Genomic DNA, 27,474 nt, shown 5'->3' with positions numbered 1-27,474 from the left:
ATTGGTATCCGGATTGGACCTAACAAGCCTTGGCAACCGCAATCCACGCAGGATGTCAAGATTGGCTCTGTTGCAGACCAGCAAGGTCTGTGGCAATTCTTCTTTTCAGGAAAGCTGGAGCAAGCTTTGAGTCCCCAGGATAACAAGTTAGATTCAAGATGGCATCTTCAGGGGGCTCACTAGCCAATGGGCAAGGAACCGGGAAGATGCGTCAAGATGAAATGCAAAGGCAGGGCCCACGGGACACTCGCGGAGTGTGGGGTCCTGAGCTTCAATGCAAATAGTGCTCCGGGCTGGGGTGTCTTGTACCCCCAAAGCACAACTTACTGAGGCTTCAGGAAAGGAGTGCAGGTAGGAAAATGCAGGATGTACAAGATGTCCGGTCCCACGTCTCTTGTGTCTGCCACGGGTCTCAGCTGTGCTGTGGATGTGGATCGGGGTCAGAGAATTTTGGAAGTCCAGTTCTTGTGTCGCAGAGTCTTCGGGTTCTAATGGGAGCTTTGAAACTGTAGATGGGCAAAGTTGATGTTGGTGCCTGTTTGCACAGGGTGGTCACTCCTTGACCACAAGGGAGATGTCTTCCATCTTCCAGTCAGAATGGAATGTCAAAGATCCAAGATATGTCTTACAAAGATTCGTCCAGGGTAATCTAAAGTCCCAGGGACACAGCTCCTATACTTATACTAAGGATGGGGGCTGGATTACCTGACTAGGTCCCGCCTATGGGTGGACCTGAGAAGGGGGTGGTTACACCCCTTTCCCTTTGTCCAGTTTCACGCCAGAGCTGGTTTGAGCCGGGCTATGCATGGAGCACCTTGTGTGCCCCAGGCAGTGTCTAGATGCATTCACTAAATGCAGAGCTCCCTGCCCCAATACACAAAACTCATGTCTGGGGAGGTGGACAGCAAACCTATTGTCCAGGCATCCCTTGCCGGAGTTTCCCCCAGCAACAAGAGGTCAGGCTCGTTTCTGTGGCAGCAGTATCCATTTTGTGATGCTGAGGCTCTGTTTAACTTTAACCGGGTAAAGCAGTAACTTACATGTCTTTTCCCTCTAGAAGGGTGGAATGCTACCCCCGCCGCCGGAATTGGAGGGGGGGGGGGGTAGTATTCCAAAGTGTTTGACACCTTACACAACATGTTTTGATAAAGCCAAACCAAAGTTAGCATTAACCGCGAGGATTATAATACACTTAAGAGTATATGGTATGGCTATATCATAGAACAGCTATAAGGAGATTTTGAAAGCTGCAGAGGGGCTCAGCTCATGCCAGAGCACCCTTCCACATAAAACCAAGCACTCTGCCTCCAGGATTGTCGAGGCCTACCATAGGAGTTGCTTATATGTGTATATGTGTCTATATGTAAAGGTAGATATTGGTATACTATATCTAATTAAGGGGTGATTACACCACCTTACCCAGGCTGTGTGAACAGACCTGTGGTGTCAGTTTGGAAGGCAAACCAGGTGTGGCACAATACATGCTGCAGCCCCTGGTAGGCCTACGGTACACCTATGCCCTGGGTACCCATGGCACGCTATACAGGGGCTCACAAGAGTGACCCAGTAGTAACCAATCTGCTATGTACCTAAAGAAAGCACATGGTATCAATTTAGAGAGATAACAGCTGGGCTGTGTGTCTGATTAGCAGGCCCACAACCACATTAAAGTCGAAAAACCAGAGAATCACAGCAAAAAGCGGGGGTGACCATTGGAAGCAGACCCTACTCTCCCCCCCCCCCAAATGCAGGGACATTAAACTAACCATGACCAGTTGAGTCTTCATGTTCTAAGTGGAAATATCTGGAGAGTCCATCTGCATTGGCATGGTCAGTCCCAGGACTATGTTCCACTGTAAAGTCCATCCCTTGTAGGGAAATGGACCACCTGAGCAGTTTGGGATTTTCACCCTTCATCTGGTTTAGCCACAAGAGGGACCTATGGTCTGTCTGAATCTTGAAGAGAGTACCAAACAAGTATGGCCTCAGCTTCTTCAGGGCCCAAACCACAGCAAAGGCCTCCCTCTCAATAGCTGACCAACGTTTCTCTCTAGGGGTCAGCCTTCTGCTAATAAAAGCTCCTGGCTGGTCTTGACCATCTTTATTCAGTTGTGAAAACACAGCACCTTCCCCCAACCCAGAAACAACTGTTTGAACAATGAATTCTTTGGAGTAGTCTGGACAGAATAGGAACAGTGCACATGGCCTGCTTCAGGTCATCAAATGCCTTTTGACAGCTGTCTGTCCACTGAACTTTCTTTGGCATTTTCTCGGAAGTTAAGTCATTCAGGGGTGTCACTATGGAACCATACCCCTTGACAAATTTCCTGTAATACCCAGTCAGGCGCAAGAAAGCTCTGACCTGAGTCTGGGTGGTTGGAGCAGTCCAGTCCATTATGGTCTGGATCATGCTCTGCAATGGTTAAACCTGGCCTCCACCTACAAGGTGGCCCATGTATACAACCTGACTCTGCCCTATCTGGCACTTGGTAGCCTTGATAGTTAGGCCTGCCTTTTGCAGGGCCTCCAAAACATTCTTGGATCAGGTGATCCTCCCAAGTGGAACTAAAGACAGCAATACCATCTAGATAAGCTGCACAGTAGTCATCCAGACCTGAGAGGACTTGGTTCACCAACCTTTGGAATATGACAGGTGCATTTTTCAGACCTAAAGGGCTTCAAATTGATAATGCCCACCAGGGGTTGAAAATTCTGTCTTTGGCTTTGCATCACCAGCAAGTCTGATCTGCCAGTAGCCAGCTGGCAGGTCAAATGTGCTCAAAAACTTGGCAGATGCCAATCTGTCAATGAGTTCATCTACCCTGGGTATTGGATGGGCATCTGTCCTAGTGACAGCATTGATGCCTCTGGAATCCACGCAAAACCTCATCTCTCTCTTACCATCTTGGGTGTGAGGTTTAGGCACAAGGACTACTGGACTGGTCCAAGGGCTCTCTGAGGGCTCAAAGACTCCCAAATCCAACATCTTTTGGACCTCTGTCCTGATACAGTCCCTGACATGATCAGGTTGCCTGTAAATCCTACTTTTCACAGGATGACTGTCCCCAGTGTCCACTTCATGAGTGCACCAGATAGTCTGATTTGGAGTCGGTGAAAACATATGTCTCTAGGAATGTAGAACTTGTCTGCAGTCCTGTTGCTGTTGGTCAGTGAGGCTGCCTGCCAAGGCTATAGCATCAACTGAACCATCATCAGGGTTCTGAGAAAGCAGGTCTGGGAGAGGGTCACTCTCTTCCCCTCCTGTCCCTCATTGTAGCCATGAGCAAGCTCATGTCTGCCCTGTCAACATATGGTTTCAATCTGTTGACATGAAGCACCCTGTGGGGGCTCCTGGGAGTTCCAAGGCCAACCAAATAGGTGACTTCTCTCTTCTGTTCAACAATAGTGTGGGGTCCACTCCACTTGTCTTGGAGAGCTGCTGGAGCCACAGGTTCCAACACCCATTCTTTCTGCCCTGGCTGGTAAACAGTCAGCACAGCCTTTTGGTCATGCCAGGCTTTTTGCAATTCCTGACTAGCCTCAAGGTTTTTAGATGCCTTTTTCATGTATTCAGCCATCCTGGAGCAGAGACCAAGTACATACTCCACGATGTCTTGTTTGGGAGGTTTGAGAGGTAACTCCCATCCCTCCTTCACCAGTCACAGGGGTCCTCTTATAGGATGCCCAAACAGAAGTTCAAAAGGGCTGTGGCCAATCACTTTCTGTGGGACCTCTCTGTAAGCAAACAAAAGGCAGGGCAGCAGGATGTCCCATCTCCGCATAAGCTTTTCAGGGAGACCCTTAATCATGCCCTTTAAGGTCTTGTTGAGTCTCTCAACCAGACCATTGCACTGTGGATGATAGTGTGTGGTGAACTTTTAGTTCACTCCACACTTCTTCCACATATCAGTCAAATATCCAGATATAAAGTTTGAACCTCTGTCTGAGACAACCTCCTTCAGAAAGCCCACTCTTGAGAAAACTCCCAGGAGGGCTCTTGCCATAACAGGAGCTGTTGTGTCCTTAGGGGAATAACTTCTGGGTATCTGGTGGCATGATCCACTACCACCAGAATAAACCTGTGCCCAAAGGCTGTTTGGGGATCCATTGGTCCAACAATGTCAATCCCTACACGTTCAAAGGGAACCTCCACCACAGGTATTGGTATTAGGGGGCCTTTGTGGTGCAACCTGATTTGCCACTGGCTTGGCAGGTGACACAGGTGTGACAAAACTCCTTGGTATCCTCTGACATATGAGGCCAGTGAAAGTGAGGGACAAGCCTGTCCCAAGTCTTGTTCTGGCCAAGATGTCCTGCAAGGGGAATGTCATGGACTAGTGTGAGAAGGCAGCCCCTGAATGCCAAAGGTATGACCAACCTCCTTGAAGCTCCAGGCTTGGGGTCTCTAGCCTCTGAATACAGGAGCTCATCATCCCAGTAAACTTTGTGGGTCCCATTAGCATTCCCAGCAGCCTCAGCAGCAGCTTGCTGTCTGAGGGGTTCAAGAGAAGGGCAGTCCAACTGTGCCTGCCTCAGATCTGCCCTGGAGGGTCCCCCTGTCCCAAGAAACTCAACCTGATCAGGCTCAAGCTCTTCTAGGAAAGTTTCCTCCTGGGTCTCACAATCAGCTTCCTGAAAAGGATGATCCTCTTCCTGAGGCAAGGGGGAAGGCACTGCCTTAACCCTACTGCTTCTCCTCCTGGTAGGCAACTGGTCCATTGTTCCAGAATCCAGTGCCAGTTCAGTGTTGCTATTTCTGACCTGTGACCTAGTCACAGCAAGAACATGTGCTAATATCCCTAACATTTCTACATGGGTACTATACTCCACTTCAGCCCACGCTGAATTCTCCAGGTCATTTTCAAGCAAACATTCTACAGGGAAGTCTGAGATAACCACAACGTTTTTGAGGCCAGTTACCCCTCCCCAGAACAAATTAACAATTGCCATACTGTGAGTGGTAGTGACATTGCTAGCATTGGTCACTAGGTAATTTTCACCTAGTATGATCTGTCCAGGGTCCACAAAGCCAGGCGTCACCATTGTGACACTAGCACATGTGTCCCTGTAGGCCTGAGCCACTTTGTCATTATTTTAAGGAGTTTGTCTGTACTTGCCCAAGTTATTGGGACTCACAGTAGAGGACATAATTATGTCCCCATCACAGATCAAAACAGCTTGAGTTGGTATTCTGACTAGGCCAGAATCCATCTCAGTTCCCAGGGTTAACCGTAATACACCCGTCTGTTGAGAACCACCACTTAGAGCTGAACTAGAGGGAACAGTTGCCTTAGGGGCAATGGTGGCTGGAGCTGTCTCCTTTTTGGCACAATCACTGGTCCAGTGAGTATTTACTTTACACATATTGCACCCAGGTTTTTTTTGGCCTTCTTTCTTCTTAGATTGTTGGGAACCCCCACCATTAGAAGCTTTTTGGGGACCTTGAGAAGACTTCTGGTCTTTTGCTTTCTCCCCACCCTTTTGGTCTTGCTTCTTCTGATCACCACCTTGGTTCTGTACCTTCTGCATTACCCTGGTTCTGACCCATCTGTCTGCCTTATTTCCCATTTCTTGGGGAGAGGTCAGATCAGAGTCAACCAGGTGCTGATGCAATAACTGGTTCTGACAGTTGTTAAGAATTTGTTCTCTCATAATCAAATTATACAATCCTGTATAGTCATTGACCAGCCCTCCAGAGCCTTAGTAGCACAATCTACAAAATCAGTCCAGTTCTGAGTCTGTGTCTTTTGGGTATCTCTGAACAGCAACCTGTACAGCTCAGTGGTTAGGTCAAACCCATCTATCAGAGCACTCTTCAGGACAGTGTAGTTGTCAGCATCCTCTTCTCTTACAGTGAGGAGCTTGTCTCTACATTTGTCTGCAAAGGAGAGCCACAAGATTGCTGTCCACTTCTCCTTGGGGACCTTCTGCACTTTGCAGGCCCTTTCCAAAGCAGTTATCCAATTGTGGATGGCATCCCCAACCTGATAGGGAGGGACAATCTTGTTCAGGTTTCTATGGTGATGAGACCTTTCCCTGTCTCTAGGAATTATGCTGCCACCAGTGGCCTCTAGCCCACTTAACTTTTTCTCTCGTTCAAGAGCCAGGGACTATTTTGCAAGGGCAACTTCTTGCCTCTTGATCCTATGCTTGGCCTCTCTCATCCTAGCTTTATGCTCTCTTCTCTGAGGGGAAGACATCCTTCTTAGAGCAGAGGCACTGGACCCTACTGAGGAATCAGAATGCTCAGAACCACTGGAGTGTGATCTGTGCCTTCTGTTTCCTGTGTTAGGCCTACTTGGAAGGTTAGAGGGGGCCTACCATGGCCCTCTCCACCTCCAGATAGTCCTAGGTTGCCCAGGTCAGGTTCATCAACCTCATCCTGGTCAGCATCCACTTCATCATCAGAGACCACTGGATCCTCCCCAGTATTATCCTCTTCTGTTGAGGGAGGACCCCCCTCTCTACTCCCTTGGTAACATGGGTCTGATGCATTCTCTACATCAAGAGCCACTAAGATATCTACCAGGTGGTTAAAGGTTGGACTCTGTCCTTGTCTCAGTTTTCTGACTGAAAACAAACTTCTCAGTTCTTGAAAAGTGAATGTGTCATATTTAGAAGGCAACCTTGGGTTGTCTTCTGGCAGAGGTCCACTAGGCCCTGCTTCCAAGGACATTTCTAGTGAGGTGTGGTGTGTGCACCTACCTACACTATTTGGTTTCCTACTAGAACCTCTCTAGGAGTTGTAGTCAGGGTGTGCTAAACCCTTACCACCTACAACTACCAAGTTCAGTAGAACTTATGTATATATAAGACTTGATTTATATGTACCTACAGGTACCGTGATATGACCTTTCAGGTGATATCTCAAGATTATTTGGTAAATCAAATTGCAAGCTTTTATCCCAACCGCTGCACACCAATGTGAGAAGTTAACCTGGCATATGATGTCCACTAGTTCTAGTTCTAGTTGGCACCTTGCACCAGTCTAATCGACCCTTATTGATGAGGAAGGATGTGGTCCAGGCCAGGGCCTTCTCTTGAATTCCTGCGTCATGGAGGCGTGCTGATAGGGTGCGGTGGCAGACTGTGTCAAAGGCTGCTGATAGGTCCAGGAGGATGAGGGCGGCTGTTTCTTCTTTGTCCATCAGGATCCTGATGTCGTCAGTGGCGTCGATGAGGGCGGTCTCGGTGCTGTGGTTGCTGCGAAAACTGGATTGGGAAGGGTGTAGGATGTTGTTGTCCTCGAGGTAGTGGGTTAGCTGTTTGTTGACAATCTTCACTGTCACTTTTGCTGGGAACGGGAGCAGGGAGCAGGGAGCAGGGAGCAGGGAGATGGGCCGGAAGTTCTTGAGGTCCTTGGGGTCCGCCTTGGGCTTCTTCAGAAGGGCGTTGATCTCGGCGTGATTCCAGCTTTCCGGGAAGGTTGCTGTCTCGATGGAACTGTTGATTGTTTTTCGGAGCTGGGGCGCGATGGTTGTGCTGGCTTTGTTGAAGACGAGGTGAGGGCAGGGGTCAGATGGGGATCCGGACAATACAAGTCACACAGTTAATATATGATAAGTTGCACAGTATACGTTATGCCCTAGGGGCCGATACGTCTAGGAGGATGAGCAGGCAGCATTTATCCGAGTCGAGAGACTTGAGTAGGTCGTCTCTCACGTTGAGGATTGATGATTCTGTGCTGCATCCCTTTCTGAAGCCCGATTGATGAGGATCAAGTATTTTGATGTTATCCAGGTGTTGGGTCAACTGTGGGAGTACACACCTTTCCATGATTTTGGATAGAAAAGGTAGGTTCGATACAGGTACGAAGTTATTCAGATTGTCAGTGTCTAAACCTGTTTTCTTTAGAAATGGCGTGACTTGTCCTACTTTGAGGCAGTCTGGTACGGATCCAGAGCTCAGTGAACTGTTGATGATCTTACACCATAGTGGGGCAAGGACGAGCTTCAAGTCTTTGGTCAGTTGAGGAGGCAGCTGATCCAGGGCGTGGGATGAGGGCTTGGCATTGGAGATTAGATTGATTATCTCTGCTTCATGGATTGGGGAGAAGTGGGACCACTGTTTTGGAGAGTTCTGGGGGGTTCTAACAGGAGTTTCGGACGCTTTGATCTCGGTGGAGGAGATGGGATTTGAACCAAGTGAGAGGTCAATCTTGGCAATTTTGTCATTGAAAATGCTTACGAAGTTGTCGCATCGTTCTTTGGATGCCTCTGATAAGGAAGGTATGGGTTTGGAGGTTTGTTTCCTTATGATATTGAAGAGCTCTTTGGGTGGTTTTTTTGCGTTTTCTAGTCCAGAGCAGAAGAACGCTGATTTTTTTATCTTAATGTAATTTTTGTATGTCCTACGGGCTGTTTGGAGTTTATCACAGCGAAGGGCGGAGGGGTTATTTCTCCAGATTCTTTCTGCAGCTCTTAGCTGTCTGCTTTCATCATTGATGTCAGTGGTGAACCATGATCTGGAAGGGGTGTTCCTGGATTTCTTTAGCTTTAGGGGGGCAGTTTTATCCAGGGTGAGAGTCACATTGGAGTTGTAAAGAGAGGTGAGTTCGGTAGTGGAGTGATGGTCAGTGGAGGAAGGGAGCAGCGAGCTGATTCTTTCTTCTAGGTCAGCTCGTGGGATATGGGCTATGTTCCTGACCCATTTGGGGAGGGGTCAAGTTTGGGAGTTAGATTGGTCATGATCGGATGGTTGATGTGAAAGAGAACTATGTGATGATCGGACCAGTCAATGGGGAGGATGTGGTTGATGGAAATTGCATTACTTTCGGCTATAATTGCATCAAGGATTGCTCCTCTATGGTGTATTTCTTCGGAGCAGTGTTGGGTCATGTTGTTAGCTATCAGTAGCTTTTTTATGGTTTGAATGAGCGGGTTCGTTGTTTCATTCCATCTTAGATTGAAATCGCCCAGAATTATGTTGTTAGAGGTGCCGAGTGCGCAATGGGCAATCAGGTCGGAAAGGAGTAGCCCGAATTCTGTGGAGTTGCCTGGGGGGTGGTATAGTAGATGACAGAGTGAAGGCCTGGTAGCCTGTGTTTTTTTTTTTTTTTGGGGGGGAAAAACCTTTATTGTACAGTTCTGTATATTACAACATCTGGCCTACAACCCGGTGGGCCGGTCCCTTATGTAGAATCAAAACTGTGGAGCACGTAGATTTACACAACTATTTAGCCGACAGTCCAGTGGTCCAGCAACAGTACAAAAGGACAATAAAGAACCAAATTATACAGACGGATTAATGGAAGGTTCACTTTTTCATAGTTATAAACACAGTCAGGAAAAGTGGAGGATAATCAGTCATACTAAAAAATCCTAAGAGTAACGGCCCAAGCGCGTATTGCTCATAAAGACAAGAAGTACGAACAGAATAAATGACAAAAATATACACCCCATGGCCTAAAAGAACTACACTAAAACATAAACCCCATCCCCCCATCCTGCACCCCTGCATTAGCTTTCGCCCGTCCCCAACTAGCAGCGTGCCTGTCGCCCCAAAACAAAACAAACTAATACATCTACAAAAAGAAACTGGGAGAGGACCCTGGATCAGACCCCCGGCCCCCCCGCACCCCCACCCACCCCACAATGGAGCATCCCCCAAGCAAACAAATCTAATTATCAAATAGAGAAAATATACACAATTAAAGGGGGGTCATCAGTCGCCTGCCCTGTTCCCCGCATAAACATCATATGAGGACGAAGTCCAGCACCCACCCCGAGTAAAGAATGCCATTGTCATCATATATTGCTCAACCTTGGCCCGTCCGATCAGGAGCACCAAGAGTCCCCGGCCCGTTAGCTGCAACCCCAGGAGAGTCAGAATACCATACTTGTTTATTAAGTCCCGTCCGGAGTTCAATCAGAAACAGCAAGAAATACTGGGTTCCGTGCATTCCGCAATTACACCTCTTCACCAAGCAGTCATGACATTGCTTTTGAGTGGATGGCTCAGAATCCGGGAGAGAAGAAAGAACACCATTTATATACGTCCGTCTGAACCACTCGACATCCACAGTCTCCCGCACCTCTTGTTCCACGGGACTCCCGACATCCGTTAGGAAAGCTGAATTGGAGTCCGGGACTTTTATTGCACCTCTCAATTCAAAGGGGTCCGCCCTCGTTAGCCCGAGTCCCGATGTAATATCCTCCAATGTAGAATACAGCGCCATCACTCTCAGGCGCATAGAGAAGTGTAATTCAACAACAGCCGCCATCACATCACCCAGCGTCTGTCCCATCCCGTCTCTCCCAGTATGGACAGGTCCCGCTTCCACCGGGGACCCTTCGGACAGGATAGTGAATACCTGAGCGTTATGGAGGGCCTCCTCTGTGTCATTGACAGGATGTGGCTGGGTGTCACTCATAGGGACTGCAAGCACCATGTCGCGTTCTGCGTCCGTTCTTATCAATCCGAGCCCAGAGGCGAGATCCCCGATGCAGCGCTACTCAATGGCCAGCGGTCGAGGACACATACACTAGCTCCGAATGGGAGAAGCCAAGGTCAGTACTATATCATCCACCGTCGGGATAGTCCGCAGGAGCAATTCAGGACCTCAAGAGTGACCCTGCTCTACTCCGCTTTTGCTGCTGTTTGGATGAGAGGCCCACCATCGGAATCGGCAAATCGCGGCTCACTTCCGTTCCGGCTGGTTGTTCTCGATATCGCAAGGCCGGTGTTGTTCAACTCACCCCCGGGCTCTTTATTACTCAAAGCCCCGGCGTCAAGTCAGTTACAGGCCGCAATCTTGACTTCGATATTTCTCCGTCCACAAAGCTGATAGAGCACTCGGGGAAACACGGGCGTGCATCGCTCCAGCTCATCTACGCGGGGGAACAGCGCAGGCACAGGATAAGTAGCAGGATCTTGCGGGAGGAGAAGGAGGCCGACGGAGCCGGGAGCCTAGGCGGCCATCTTGGTCGCCGGCTTGGCTCCTCCCCAGTATCGGTAGCCTGTGTTTTGATATTGACTGAGAGACATTCAAAGGAGCTGTACAAGCAGGAGGGAGTTTCTGTGATGGAGATGTTGTTCTTATTGAGCCAGGTCTCTGTTATGAATGCTATGTCAATGTAAGGGAAAGGATGGCTTCCGCTAGGTCGGTTGCATGTTTAGAGGCAGATCTGCAGTTTAGGAGCAGGCACTTGATGGGGGGTTCTTCTTTGCACCTGATCTCGCTGGCTTGGACTCTAGAATGGAAGGCTAGATGGGCAGGAGGTCTTGGGATTCTCGGAGGGGGGTGTTCTTTTCTGAATCCCGTGATTACTTGGATCGTGGATTATGGGGAGGAATTTGTCGGAGGGTCGTAGGAAGTGGCTCTCGGTTAGGGTGGTATTGAGGAGTTGGATGTTGCTGGGAGACTTGATCCTGAAATAGATTTGGGTGTCATTCAATCAATCAATCAATCAATCATGCCATTTGTATAGCGCACTACTCACCCGGGAGGGTCTCAAGGCGCTTGGGGGAGGGGTATGCTACTGCTCGAACAGCCAGGTCTTGAGTTGTTTCCTGAAGGCAAGATGGTCCTGGGTCAGCCGAAGGTGGATGGGGAGGGAGTTCCAAGTCTTGGCAGCCAGGTAAGAGAAGGATCTTCCTCCGGCGGTGGCTCTTCGGATGCGTGGTACGGCTGCGAGGGCGAGGCTGGTGGACCGTAGCTGGCGGGTGGGCGTGTAGAAGGTCAGGCGGTCGTTGAGGTACTCGGGGCCCAGGTCGTGGAGAGACTTGTGTGCGTGGGTGAGGAGCCGGAACGTGATCCTCTTGTCGACGGGGAGCCAGTGCAGGTTCCTCAGGTGGCTGGAGATGTGGCTGCGTCGGGGGACATCCAGGATGAGTCGGGCGGAGGAGTTCTGGATGCGCTGGAGTCTTTTCTGTAGCTTGGCTGTGGTTCCGGCGTAGAGGGCGTTTCCGTAGTCCAGTCGGCTGGTGACGAGTGCCTGGGTGACAGTCTTCCTGGTCTCGGTCGGGATCCAGCGGAAGATCTTGCGAAGCATACGCAGGGTGTTGAAGCACGATGAGGAGACGGCGTTGACTTGTCTGGTCATCGAGAGGGAGGGGTCCAGGATGAAGCCCAGGTTGCATGCGTGGTCGGTTGGCTTGGGTGCGGTGCCCAGGGCTGGGGGCCACCAGGAGTCGTCCCAGGCGGAGGGCGAAGATCCCAGGATGAGGACTTCCGTCTTGTCCGAGTTCAGTTTCAGGCGGCTGTCCTTCATCCACTCGGCGACGTCTTTCATCCCTTCGTGTAGGCAGGTTCTGGCGGTGTCTGGGTCTCTGGTGAGGGAGAGGATCAGCTGGGTGTCGTCGGCGTAAGAGATGATGTTGAGGTTGTGCTGGCGTGCGATGGCTGCGAGAGGTTTCATGTAGATGTTGAAGAGGGTGGGGCTGAGTGAAGATACTTGCGGGACGCCGCAGATGACTTCGGTGGCCTCGGAGCGAAACGGGGGGAGGCGGACTCTTTGTGTTCTTCCGGCGAGGAACGAGATGATCCACTCCAGTGCCTTCTCTTGGAGGCATAAAGGTGGTAATTCACTCCGACTTTTTTCAATATGATTGTGAGGGGCTCCATGAAGAGATTTAAGAGGGACGGGGAGAGGATTGAGCCTTGCGGGACCCCAAGTGTGACTTTAGTTGGCTTTGAGAGACAGGAGTTAATTTTAATTTGTTGCGAGCGGTGTTGAAGGAAGGAGGTGAACCATTTTAGTACTGTGCCATTGATGCCGGACCGTTTCGACAGGGTCTCCATAAGGGCTGGATGGTTTACTGTGTCGAATGCCGCAAATAGGTTAATAAGGATGAGTAGGCAGGCATCTCCTTCGTCTAAGGCCTTGTGGATGTCGTCGGCGACGTTGAGCATAGCTGTTTCCGTGCTACAGCCTTTTCTGAAACCAGATTGAAAGGCATCAAGGAGGTTGAACTCATCAATGTGATTATTGAGTTGGAGGAGAACACATTTCTCTAATGTTTTTGCATGGAATGGGAGGTTAGAGATAGGTCTGAGGTTGTTAAGATCATTAGGTTCAGCCCCAGGTTTCTTGAGAATGGGTGTGATTTGTCCTAGTTGAAAAGAGGCTGGGACACAGCCTGAGGTGAGAGAGGCGTGATGATTTTTGTCCAGAAAGGGGAAATGATGTGGTTGAGTTATTTTATGATTGTGGAAGGGAGGGGGTCATGGTGTGGGAGGAAGGTTTTAGATTGGGAATTATATTGAAGACCTTGTTTACCGACATTAGATCAAAGTCGGATCAATGCGCATTGTTTTTTTAGCTGGAGGTAGGTCTGATTGTTCGTGTTAAGAGTTCTTTCTGAGTGGTCCAGGGAGGTTGAAGGAGGGCAGGTTAAGGGCGAAGGAGGGTTAGCAGTCTGTAAGAAGGATTGATCAATTTTAGAGACTTTATTGGTGAAGAAGGTGGCAATTTCTTCACATCGCTCATTGGTGGCTTCGATTTCTTGAGAGGGAGTGCAGTTAGTTTGGCTTTTAATAATGTTGAAGAGTTCTCTAGGTCTGTTTTTTAGTCAGATCTAGTTGGCTGTGGAAAAAAGATGCCTTTTCAATGAAGATGTGTTTTTTTGTATGACCGTTGAGCAGATCTAAAATGTGTTAGGTGCAGGGATGATGGGTTTTGTCTCCAAGACCTTTCCGTTTGTCTGAGTTGGCGCCGTTCATCATTCAGCTCCACGTTAAACCAGGATTTTGATTTGGTTCTCCTCAGTGGTTGAGTTTGAGAGGAGCTACTTGGTCTAAGACCTCTGTCATTCTTGAGTTGAAGTGAGAAGTGAGGTCATCAGCCGTCCATGATGATGGATGGAGTTGAAGATGGGGAAGAATCTTGGCTTCAAGTTCGGATAAAGGTATTTCTTTGATGTTTCTGGTTAAGAGTTTAGGTTTGACAACACAAATAGTTTGGAGGCTGGCAAGTGTGTCAATCTTGAACAGAATGAGGTGGTGGTCGGACCAGTCAATGGGAGTAATCTCTCTCAAGGAGATCAGATCGTTGTTGGTTATGATCGCATCTAGTGTTGCACCTTTGATGTGAGTTGGTTTATTGCAGAGTTGCTTGAGGTTATATATTTCCATAAGGTTGGAAAGGTTCAGGACACTGGAGTCTTCTGCGTCATTCCAGTGGATGTTGAAGTCACCCAAGAACACGTCTTTGGTGTCTGTCAAGGAGAATCGTGTTATTAGGTCTGTTAGTTCTTCGTGGGAAAATGGTACACTCTCCAGGAGGATGGTAGATGGTGTGGAATTTGATGGGTGGTGTACCCTTGGTAGTGAGGTATTCAAACGATAGGTATTCTGCAGGTTTGAGTTTGGTAATCTGTATTCCATCTCCATGAATGATGGCTAACCCCCCCAGTTTTGATCGGTCTGTCTTGTCTGATGAGGTTGTACCCTGGAGTGGTGAGAATGTCAAGAATGGGGGTGGAGTGGGCATTGAGCCGGGATTATGTGAGGAAGGCGATGTCAATTTCTCCAGCGAGAAGAGATTCAGCAATGTCAGTAGCGTGTTGTACTGCTGATTTGCAGTTTAGGAGCATGCACGAGAGAGGATGGGGAGTCTCAATGACGGGGGGAGTTAGGTGGATAGAGGTGTATTGAGCAGGGGGTCTAGGCGAGTGGACAGTATTCGTGATTCTGTTAGTGCTGATAATAACATGGATATGGACAGGGGCTGCCTTCCGGTCCAACGCGAGGTGAGAGTCGTACAGTTCAACAGGTTTCGGTACCGAAAAGGGTTGGCTTTCCCTGTTGGGGCTGAGGGCCTGGCTCGATGATGGGCCAGAGGGTCGGGGGTTCTCTGTGGGGCTATGTGAGGTGTATTGAGTGAAGTAGGAGCACAACACCTCGGGGGGAGGGAGCACAGTGGCTTAGCCCTGTTGAGAAGGTCTTGTGGTAAGTGGAGGAAATCAGAAGCAAGGGAGTTAATTTTCTGTTCCATTCTGTTCAGCTGCTGTGCTATAGAGCTGAGGAAATTCAAGGTTTTAGGCAGGGGTCGAGGATAACTAGGGTCTATGGAGGGAGGTTGAGCAGGGATGTGGGGTTGGATGGTTTCCATAGGATTAGGAGAGGGGGGATGTTGTATGCAGGGAGTCGGTATAGTAATGTTCCTATTCGAGGAGTTTGATGTAGGAGAGGTGGGACTGGTGTCCACGTGAGGAGGGAGAGAAATTCTGGGATGGACGTCAGGGTTCCGGGCATTGTCAGCGAGAATGGCGGTGGAGGCAGGTTGTGAATGTGGGAGTGAAACATCGGAGGGGGAGAATGCAGTGGTAGGAGGGGGGAGAGAGACCACAGGATTGGAAATGATGTTTGGCAGGGGGGAAGTAAGGGTCGGGGGAACAGGGAGAATGTAGGTGGTAGAGGAAGATTTTGATTTTGGGGGGGGTCCGATTATCAGGGGTACAAAGGGGAGAGTCTGTGAGGTCCTTGGGATTAGGAGAGGGGAGAGGTTGGACGCAGGGTGCCGGATTATTAATTTTCCCAATCGAGGAGTTCAGAGGAGGAGAAGTGGGACTGGGGTCCAGGTGAGGAGGAGGAGAAATTAAAGAAAGGCTATCGGCGTTCCGGGGCGTGTCCGAGAGGATAGAGGTGGGTTGTGTATGGGTGGTGTGACAGCAGGGGGGGATGGTGCAGTTGTAGAAGGGAGGATAGAGACCACTGGATTGGAAATTACGTTAGACCAGGGGGAAGTAAGGGTCATGGGAACAGGGTCTGTGTAGGTGGTAGGGGAAGTGTGGTGGAGGGTACAGATTCTCAGGGGTAGAGAGGGGAGTGTCTGTGGGGATAACAGTCACGCACGGGCTGAGGTTAGAGACCAAGCTGTTAAGATTGGCCTTGGGGTGATCATTAGTTGTGAGTTTGTAGCTGCTGGAGGGATCAGTAGATGTGAGAATGGTGGGTGTTTGGTGATGGAGAGTGAGAATAGGGGTAGTGCGATTGTAGAGAGTGATGGTGGAAGTCCATCAGTTGAGGAGAGGGTCGTCCGGGCAAGGAGATAGGATCGGTTCCCTGATATTAGTGAGGGTAGTGGGTGATAGGGGAGAAAGGGTTTTATAGCTCAGTTGGGTTAGCGAGGAGAGAAGTGTGGGGAAGTGATAGTCAAAAGTGGTGAGGTGAGGTGAGGTGCGGTGGCTTGTATGAGAATGGTTCCAGTTCTGTAAATGGAAATGGTGAGATCCCCTTCGAAGGTCGGGGAGATGGTAGTGGAGACTTTTTCACCACAGGTAATAGTTACTGACTTGACGACTTGAAGGTGAAGAGAGAAGCTGTTTTTCCATTGAGCCAGGCGTTTGGTGTATAAAATGAAGTCTGTTTTCGTGCTGCCGTTGGTCACTGAGTGATAGTTATCTACAATGAGTGTTTCAGGGTGTTTTTTTAGAATGCTGTGCTTGAAGTTCTTTTTTGCATTACTGGTCATTTTGTTAGGGTAAATAATGTACCAGGAATTGGGTCCGTAACGCACAAGATTAGAGTTCCGGGTGGGGTTAGATAGGCGCATGATTGAATGGTAAGAATGTAGAGATGTAAATAGCAATCAGGCAGTAGGCTGGATGCACTCTTGAGGAGCCACGAAGGTAGGGGGGAGGAGGGCAGACTAGAGATTATGAAATGTACACAGACTAGAGAGTAACAGTATGTAAAATAGAGGGTCAATGAAAAGCTCGCAAGTTATGTTAGGAAAACGAATGCACATCATCAATAACAAAATCAAATTATACAATAAAATAAATAAGAATAAACTAAAAATAGAAATAAAAATATAAAATATACAGACACTATGGGTCTTTTGAGTTTCAGATAGTGTTAAGGAATGTCAGCTAGTGCATTATGCTCAGTAGGAGGACCGAAAGAAAGCAAAACATCAATTGCGAAGTCAATTTTAAAATATAATACAATAAAAATAAGTAAACCGACACACTGTGTCTTAAAAGTTTTAGAAAATGTTCAAGAATGACTGCTTAGCACTATCAAAGCACACCCTCACTCAAACACTGCAATGTACTTGTCTCGGACAGGCTCCATTTTAAAGGCAGCCAGGATGAGTGTAGTCCTGTTTCACTGTTTATTAACAGTGTGGAGGAGAGGCACAGCTATAAATGGCTTTAGAAAGCGACATTTTAAAGTCAGGCATCAAGCTAAAATATTGTGTGCTGGCTCACAGGACCTCCTTGCAGGATGTGAACAAATACCCCAAGCTTAACCACCTCACCTCCTGAAGATAGCCTGAAGGATACGCCCGAGAGAAGCATCAGCAGGGACATGCATGTCACGAAGGATGGGCAATCAAGAGGGAGAGATGTGCAAGCTGGGAAATGGTGCCCGATCCAGGCGACCACCGGGGACCATCATTGCTGCCCACATGCTCCACCAGATCCGCAAATTCGCCGTCCGATGCGGGCAGGGAGACGTGTGCGAGCCTTTTCCAGTGGGCCAATGACACCCACCTTTGGCATGTTGAGGTTTCATTGTCATAGAAGACGTTCCAACCCCTTCTTAGCAGAAAGCACTCGAGCTTTAAAGGGTACGTCCCCAGTTACAAGAAAAGTCTCTTACGAGTCTGCTGCAGGCGTTAACCTGAGACCTGAGAAACACCCCACTGTTGCTGGGAGCTAACCTACAACACCAGAGATGATAAAGTGCCTGTCTACTTCGATGCAGGCACCATGGGGGGTGGCCCAGCCAAGCCTCCTCTGGGCGATGATGGGTGCTAGACGGGCCTGCCCTTAGCCCGGGCTTAGCCCGAGCACATACCGCAGGACCTCTGCATAACTTTAAAGCGCTTGCAGTCAGGTGATGCAGGGGGAATGTTGGGAAATGTAGTACCCCAGGAGCCGATTGTCGGCGGCTCTCCCCCCTGAAAAAAATGTAGAAGCATGTTTCCAATTCAGGTGCCCAAATTTCAATGCACTACAGCAGTGCAAGTTATGTTGAAATAAGGAGCACCTAAATGTTACTCCTAATTGCAGTGTGCTTCAACAGTGCAACACGCCCAGCTGTGGAAATGCGGCCCCCAAGACCAAAAGACTGCTGCATGCTTTTGAAGCATTTCCAGTCAGGTGATGCAGGGGGTAATGTTGGAAAATGTAGTCCTCCAGTGGAGGATCGTTGGCGGCTCTTCTCCCTGGCATGGATTCGGGTGCAGGTTTCAGGTTCAGGTGCCCAAATTGCAATGCACTACAGCGGTGCAAGTAATGTTGAGATAAGTAGCACCTGGATGTCACTCTGAATTGCAGACCACTCCAACAGCGCGACACGCCCAGCTGTGTAAATGTGGCCCACTGCAGTCATAAATAAGGCTCCTGATAACAAATACAGGTGGGCGTCAACCTTGTGTGGACACAATGGGTGCCGTTGAGTAATGTGTCCCGATGTCCAGCATGAGGGGTGCGTGATCACTGAATGTACTGTATTTACTGTGTCCTGTTTAACTTTGTGTTCCTAACTTTAGTGTGCCATCTGACTTCATGGTGTTATTGGGAATGTGCACAACCCCCGGCCATATGTGCTTTATTGGGGCAAATCTCTCTTGACTATTATGGTGTTGCTGCGCTTATATAAGGGATTGACTTAAGTTTCCTGTTCACATGTTTGTCTATCAGCTACGTGCCACCACACCTGTGACCTGTCAAACAGTAACATCCTGCCTAGGTCTCAGCTCCTGTCTGACCATGTATTTATGAGGCAGGGTTGATGAAGAGTTCATGGTGGGTGAATTTGATAACATAGATGCAATTTCATTCTTACATATAGATGTATCATTATAAGAATTGGCACTGATTTTTTCAATCCTAACAATTTGACCTCCTCCACTGACTTCTTCCTCACTTCCTCAAATTAACCACATTGATTTTGGATTGCGCTAAATAATACCTATGGTCTATTATGCAACCTTTCAACTGAAGCTTACCTACAAGAGAATAGCACCAATAAATACCATTGGTATTTTTATACAGCGAGGCAGGGCAGCTGCCTAAGCATGCCACCCAGTGGTGAAACTTAAGTGCTGCAAAAGAAAAAAATAAATTTTTATGGTCAATGTGGAGTGCTTATTGTTGCCATGATTGCTCTAAATCCTCTCCCCATCACTTGGGAACGATCTTCATATAATTGAAATCGAAACTTAGAACACTCCATATAAATAGCAAAGTTTAAATCACCTAATCAGGTCACATGAAAACCACCCCTTTCTTTGATTTTAATATGTTTACTGTATATTATTGCTGGTGAAGGCTTACAAAATACAGTGCATTTGTAATTAAATCAAACCTTATCACTTAACTAACCCCAACAATAAAGCTGTCGAGTGACAATCAATGCCTACGAATTTTGTAAATACGTTTAGCAAATTTCTGAAACAAATATGCTCCAGAATAAATCTGCAAAACTTGGTGCTCGTTCTTTTCTAAATAGCAATTAATTAGACCGTTTTATTTTACTAATTTCTACCTCTAGTAGTGAATTCCATGCACCTCTTTCGTGTCAAATGATTGTGTTTTCGACACCACAAGGAACAGTCTATATGTGCTGCTGAAAAGAGACAAAGCAGGAAGCTGTCATTGCTTGAGCTTGAGTATCAAAGGCGAAGGCGAGTTCAGATGTCTCTGCCCTGGCTGTAAAACCAAGCAGGGTCTGATTAAGGGCGCTGTGGCAAAGGAATCATGGATTATTCATGTTTAATTAAAAATCACTATGGTGCGGGTTTAAATCATCTCTATGGGACATTATAGCCCATAACAACTGGAATAGCAATTGTTATAGTAAGGTTTGGGCTCCACCAAAGAGCGCAGCCTCTAATCAATAGTGAATAATGGCGAAAATTTGGCAGCAAGCTGCACAAGGCTTGTTTGATGCCTTCTATAAATCTGGTCAAATACGAAAGAGCGCAGCTGGGTGATCTGGAAACGTGAAACGTCCCTCCCTGCAGCAAATACCACTATAGAAGAAGTTGAAAAAAAGGCAGAAACGAGTAATGTGTCAATTCTAATAATCCACATTCTGGTAAGACGCTTTTTTTCATTTAATGTGGGGTGAAGTGTAGGTTGCATTCAAGGTCAATTTCGGGTGAAAGGAGGGAGGGGTCATCTCGAGGTCACGACAGCTAGCATACAGGTCAATGCGGCTGCCTTGTTTCCTAGGGGGGAGGAGCTCCACGTCAGCTCACACCCAATCAATCCACAAACACTGCAGCCGCCGAGGCAGCAAGCTGAATAAATGTAACCTATTATCAAAAAGCATGCTCTTTAAAGTACCTTCCCTTTTCATGTAAAACCTCTCGCTGTCAAATTCTACATTCAGTCGCCCAGCAGCAAGAAACAGAAGTGAGAAATCAAGCGCTCATTGGGGTTGGTGAAAGGTCACAGCTGACAGACACTGAGGTTAAACTGCCGAGTTAAAATACTGTTCATTACCCAATGCAGCGCTCTCTGACTGCACTTCATTGTCTTGCAGCCGAGCACTACATCACTATGCCCCACCTTCTAATTTATTAGCATTTGCGGGATAGTTATGAGAAAAGGGACGGAGCTAGTTTCCCCTTGGTGTTTCAAATGTTTGAAACCTGTTATATTTTATGCACATATTTTCCGTCTCGTGCTCCATGGTCAAATCATACAGAAAATTATTATTGTATGAGCGTGGAGACTTTGCTTTTGATAAATATGGAACCTGGGTTGGTAAAGCCCACAGACCCATACTTATTTTCTATTGTAGAGCTGTTAATATTAGCCGGCCAATCATTCTCTTACATGACTTTGTGACTCGGCCACAGGCGTCAAACTACCTATTAGTAAAAGTGCAGACTTTCTATTTGTACTAATTATAGGACTATTCCCATTTTCAACTCATTTTTTTATGTTTTGGTGCCAATTCAACGAGATATGGAATAGCAGGTAAAAGAGCCCTATGTGCTTAGTACTTTACATATACTAAAATGTCTTTGTGAATTGGCTCTTTATATTTCGATTATGATGGTTTGAGCTATATGCACTTCTCACCCGAAGCTTCTGCAGCCATATCTGTGAAAGCATGTCTGGCATAGTTTTATTTTGAGGCACCTCTAATTATATATAGCACTGTAACCATTCAGGATATTAACATATTTTTATTACTTCAAATTTATCAGAACGACTGTTGCTTTTGTTTAAATGATAGCCCAGATGAAGAGCAAAATAATGGGCTCTCTTGCAAAATTTGGTGATTGATGCTTAAATATTCATATAGGTTTCTCACCTAAAAATACATATGCCCCAGAACAAAAAGAGTCCATGCTAGATTGGGAAATATCTGGGGCTGGGGGAGCCTACATTAAAACCCTTCCTGCGTGTGTATTGGTATATATATATATATATATATATATATATATATATAAACTCGCAACTTGCCTCGTCGCAGGGGGAGCACTCTTCGGCTGGTGCCACCAACGGGACCAAGGCAGTGTCCCGTTTTACTATCCACACAAAGTTCAGAAATGATGGCACTCCACTCGGGGAACTTTTCAACAGCGTTTATTCAACAAGCTGTGAAGACCTACGCGTTTCGAACGTTTCGTTCTTGATCACGGTAACATTATAAACAGTGAGTCCCTTTTCACTTTTGCATTATATACACTTTTCACAAACAATGCATTGTGGGTCTTGTAGTTAAATTGACATCATTTAACTTACATGCAAATTACAACTTTTCCAGGTATTTTTAAAGTGTCAACTATACTGGCAATGTTAAGTCATTGGTGTGATTTGTTACTATGTTCATCGGACTGAGTGCCTCTGAGGTGCCCTGCATGTTGAGTGTTTTATATTCATCATATGGGTGAAATGCAGAAATGCTTATACATTCATTAGTATCACGCATTCTATCATATTCATTTTATTTTATCATAAGCACTCACTTCTTATGTTTACATTATATAAGTGTTGGCAGCAATCTTGTGTCTTGGTAAAACCGAGTCACAAGAAAGCAGTGAAAGAACCGCAAAAAACACGCGAAGGGGGCAGGGTGGAAACATACTGATCACCTAGGTCTGCTCAGAGGGTACCACATGGATCGTTGGGTGCAAATAATTTTTTTTTTTAAATCGCGGGTACGCGTTTTGGGCGAAGAAGAAAAAAAAACGAAGCCCACTTTATTGTTAAGTAACCTCTGGGGGGCTCTTTCAAATAGGAAAGCAGATTGCTTTTCGTCAGAGAGAGCAGCATGTAAGCTGCTCTCTGTAACGAAAAGCAATGCCGGCTCCCGAAGGAGGTGGGGAGCCGGCTGGGACCGTGGGGGCCTTGGGGATCCTCCCACGGTCCCCAACGTTATATTTGAGCCCCGGGGGATGGGGTCCCTGGGGATTATAAAAAATTTGTGATAGAGGCTATTTTTGTTTATGGTAGATTTACCGTACGCGTACCGTGCACCTATGGATGATTTACAGTGCGAAGTCTGGAAGTCGTCCCATAAGCGTATCTAAGCAAGAAAAAGAAAATCATTTTTCATATATTTATGAAGTGTATGTGTTTAGATGTTGGGGGGCTCTAAGAAGAGCCCTTGTGTTTATTGGGAGATTTTAGTACCTACAAGTAAGTACCAATGCAGAGTCTAAAGTTCAAGAGGATGACTCTGTTCCTCTCATCTGTAAAATGTACACCGTCTCTCCTATAGATGTCATGCATATTGAAACGCAGATTGTTGTGGTTGATGGACCCCATTCTATAGTCTCGGAGAAAGACAGAAACAGATTTATTCACATGTTTCCTAGCGTTTTCAATCTATGGACAATAGTGGTTGGACCAGTTCCATTTCTGCCTTTGGCATATATTAGAATAGACAAAGGCAGTTTTGGGGAAAAGTGTCATCAATTGTCGAAAGGTGTCCGTCATAAGCATTTCTAGACCTACCCCTGTCAAAGTGCCTAGGTGATTGCCACCACAGTGCATAATTATGAGGTCAGGGTGTTGGAGATGCAAAAAGAATTTCACCAATGGAATGATTTCCTTTCTGCTCTGCGTACCTTTGGCTCCAGAAAATATAGCTGTGTACCACAAGCCACACTCTAAGCATCTTGAAGAGAGGTTTGGATGCACTCAGATGGTCTCTGTAAATGAAAAGGCAGTTTGAAAAATAAGATTTTTCTAAAATGGTGGATAAGATGCAGTTTTGAAAAAAGCTAAGAAATGATTGGATGTTTGAAAATATTTTACACAGAAAACTAGGGTGCAATTATCTGTTTTTTAAAAGCCTGAAATGTATTGGTTAAGAAAAAGTGATAGAAAAGAACGTTACTTAAGGTAAGCTGGCATATTGACTATTCAAGCGAACTTGCTGTTTTGATTTGCAACATTGTTTGATTAACTTTCCACCTGTGTCCTCAGTTAGGTGGTCCCTGAAGTGTTTCTATGGTAACTGGCAGAATGTGGAATGGGGTTAGGGTTAAAAGTTTTGTCAGTTGGAAAAGGTTAAAAAGTTCAAGCAATAGAAAAGTGTGTTTCATTTTGATTTAATGTGGGAATAAATGTGATTTGTTATTTATTTGTATTTGTGTGTAGATTGAGTGTGTAGATTGACACGAAAAGTTTGCTATTTGCTATAGGACTTCCTGACCCCCTAGGGCTGCTCTGTCTTTCAAGTAGGAAAGCAGATTGCTTTTCGTCAGCCAATGCCGGCTCCTGAAGGACGCAGGGAGCTGGCTGGGATCGTGGGGGGTTTGGGGCTCCCCCCACGGTCCCCAACATTATATATTTGAGCCCCAGGGGATGGGGTTCCCGGAGATTAAAAAAAATTAGTGATAGAGGCTATTTTTTTTTATGGTAGATTTACCGTACGTGTACCATGCACGTACGGACGACGTACAGTGCGAATTCTGTAAGTCGTTCCATAAGCGTACGTAAGCAAGAAAAAAATCAACTTAAAATATATATTTTACAGATATGTATCAAGTTTATGTGTTTATATGTTGGTTGGTTCTAATGAGACCTGTAAATTTGTTGAGGAGCAGTGTTTTATAGAGTGCTGAACGTTTGACCTTTGTTGACAGTTGACTTTTGCATGATCTGTTGGGGGTAGGGTGGAAAGTTATGTCAGTTGGAAAGGTTTGAAATGTTGAGCCAATAGAAATCTGTGTTTGGTTTTGAATTGATGTGTGAAGGATTTTGATTTGTTATTTACAGGTATAGATGTGTAAATTGAGAGGGAAAATGTGCCATTTCTTGGTTCTGCTGCAAACACTGAACTAGAGAGATTCTGTATAAGAATATCTACTGTGTGAGTGGCATTCTTAACCTAGAAATCAATTTCAAAGGTGAGTTAATTAGTTGTAAGGGAATATATGTTATACATTTTGTTTTTAGTAAAAGTAATGTATTCTCTGCATTTGGATAACTATTATGATAAAATCATTTGTTAAGTTAATTTGTTTAGTGAGTCACCTTGGTGCGATAAAGTGCAGTACTAAAAAATGTAGAATGTGTGCAGTCACTTTTCTAGTTGTTGAGTAGTTAATAGTGTTGGTTGTTTAGAATTAGGCTTGTGTTCTAAATCAACAATTTTGCAGTCAGTATACATACACTGCTGCATACACTTTTGGCAGATTTATAAGCCCCTTTTGACTTTTTGTTGTTGTATTCCTCTGTCTCTCCTCATATTCCTTCTATCTCCTCATTTTCCCACCTCTCTGTTCATACTTCATCTTTCTCTTCATACTCCCTGGTCTGTCCTCTTACTCTTCCCTCTCTCCCTTTATATACTCTGGGGCAGATTTACAAGTCCCTTGTGCGTCTTTGTTGTTCTATTGTGTCACTTTTTTTGATGTAGTGTTGGCAAAAGTAATGTAGTAAATTGCATATGTATTTGCAAAATGAGTCAGGGTTGTTCACTGAAATGTAGTAGTTATATACATGGAATTTGTATAGTTACTTAATCGTTTTACAGTAGTAAATGTGTTTTGATAAAATGCATGGTCTCATATTTTTTCTGTAATATCACACTGTGCATCCGTGTACATTAAGGAATTATATTTGCCCCTTTTGAAACGTTTTACAGTAGTAAATGTGTTTTGGTATAATGCACGGTGTTCTATTTTTTTGTTTAATATCACACTGTGTGTCTGTGTACATTAAGGAATTATATTTGCCCTTTTTCCATATTTTGTACCATCTCCTGTCATACTCTCCCCTCTGTCCTCTTACTCCTTCCTCTCTCCCGGTACTATCCTCTTTTTCTTATATACTCCTCTGTCTTCATACTGCCCTTCTTTGTGTTTATATTTCCCTGTCTCTCCTCATATTCTTTCTGTCTCTTTATTTTCTTCCCTCTCTCTTCATATTTTATTTTTCGTTCATACTCCCTGATCTGTCCTCTTACTGTTCCCTTTCTCCCGTCATACATTCTGGGGCAGATTTTCAAGCCTCTTGTGCGCCATTGTTGTTCTATTGTGTCACTTTTTTGATGTAATGTAGGCAAAAGTAATGTGGTAAATTGCATATGTATTTGCAAAAGGAGTCAGGGTTGTTCACTGAAATGTAGTAGTTATATACATGAAATGTGTATAGTTACTTAAACGTTTTACATTTGTAAATGTGTTTTGGTATAATGCATGGTGTCATATTTTTTTTCTAATTTCACACTGTGCGTCTGTGTACATTAAGGAATTATATTTGCCCCTTTTTCCATATTTTCTACCCTCTCTTGTCATACTTCCCCCTCTCTACTCCTTCCTCTCTCCTGGTACTCTTTTTCTTATATTCTTCTCTGTCCTCATACTGCCCTTCTTTGTGTTTATATTACCCTATCTCTCCTCATATTCCAGCTGTCTTCTCATTTTCTTCCCTCTCTTTTTATACTTAATTGTTCTGTTCATACTCTCTGTTCTTTCCTCTTTTTCCTTTCTCTCTCTTTGTATACACTCTGGGCAGATTTACAAGCCCCTTGTTCGTTTTTGTTGTTTTATTGTGTCGCTTTTGTTTAATGTAATGTTGGCAAAAATAATGTAAATTGCATATGTATTTGCAAAATGAGTCAGGGTTGTTTACTGAAATGTAGTAATTCTATACATGGAATTTGAATTTGAATTTAAAAACATTTATTGAGCGCGCTTATACCCAGCGGTTTCATGGCGCTTTAAAGGACTACGACCAGCAGTAGCAACAAAAAAGACAAGCTAGGCAGCAAAAGCTCTGGAAAAAAGGAAGGTTTTCAGATTCTTCCGGAACTCCAAATAGGAAGTTGAGGATCTGAGTGTCATAGGGAGGGAGTTCCAGAAGACAGGCGCAAGGGACGCAAATTTCACCCCACCTGCTTTCTTTTTCTTAAAGCAAGGTGTGGCCAGGAGTGCCATGTGGGTAGAGCGGAGTTCTCTGCCCGGGAGGTAGGGATTGATGGCTGAGCATATGAACTCAGGGGCAGTGCCCATCCTGGCCTGGAAGGTGAGGCAGCCTAGTTTAAATAAGGCCCGCTCCCTCACAGGCAGCCAGTGCAATGATTTCAGCAATGGGGTGACTCGATGGAATTTGGGCAACCCGTGGATCAGGTGGGCAGCCTGATTTTGCACTAGCTGCAAGCGGTGTATGGCATAGGCCGGTGCGCCGTTATAGATTATGTTCCCATAATCAAGGCGCGAGAGCACCATTGCCATCACAATTATTTTCAATGCTGGAAGGGAGAAGAAGCGGGATATCTTCCTAATTATCCGGAGGGAGAAAAAGCAAGAAGAAACCACCGAACTGACCTGGGGGTTTACAGATAGTTGGGAGTTGAGAAAAATCCCGAGGGTTTTAACTTTGGGAACCGGGAGGGGGGGGCACCAAGTGAAAGGGGCCAAAACGAGGGGGACCAGGGACTGCAACCACCTCCTGTCAAGACCAGCTCTGTCTTGTCAGGGTTAAGTTTGAGGTGGTTGCAGTTCATCCAATCTTGGATGAATAACATAACAGTTTGAAAGTTCTGGACAGAAGAGGGAGAGAGGTTAAAAATAAGCTGGAGGTCGTCGGCGTAATTAAACACCGTGACCTCGAGCTGCTGCAACATAAAAATGAGGGGATAAATGTATAAATTAAACAGAAGGGGGGATAAAGAAGAGCCCTGAGGGACGCCGCACTCCACCTTTCGTGAGGGGGCAGCAAAACCAGCGAGATGGACAGCCTGTGCCCTGTCACACAGAAAGGAATTGAGCCAGGAGAGGGCAGAGCCATCTATGCCCGCCGCCCTGACACGAGTGAGAAGGATGGAATGATCCACCGTGTCAAAAGCGGCGGACAGGTCCAAAAGGACAAGGGCTTGCGGAAGGTTGGTGTCAATACCCTCGCGGAGTCCATCCATCACTGAGATCACTACCTTCTCCGTGGAGTGCAGGGGTCGAAAGCCCGCCTGGCAGGAGGAGAGGCAATGATTTGCCTCCACATAAGTGCTCAGGGTACTCGTAACGTGGGTTTCTAAGACCTTTCCCAAGTAGGGCAAAAGGGAGATGGACGGTAATTAGCTGGGGACGAGGGATCAGCGCCGGC

This window comes from Lissotriton helveticus, chromosome 2_1 (assembly GCF_964261635.1).
Source record: "Lissotriton helveticus chromosome 2_1, aLisHel1.1, whole genome shotgun sequence".
NCBI lineage: Eukaryota > Metazoa > Chordata > Amphibia > Caudata > Salamandridae > Lissotriton > Lissotriton helveticus.
The sequence above is the reverse complement of the archived record's forward strand: the minus strand, read 5'-3'. Positions refer to the sequence as shown.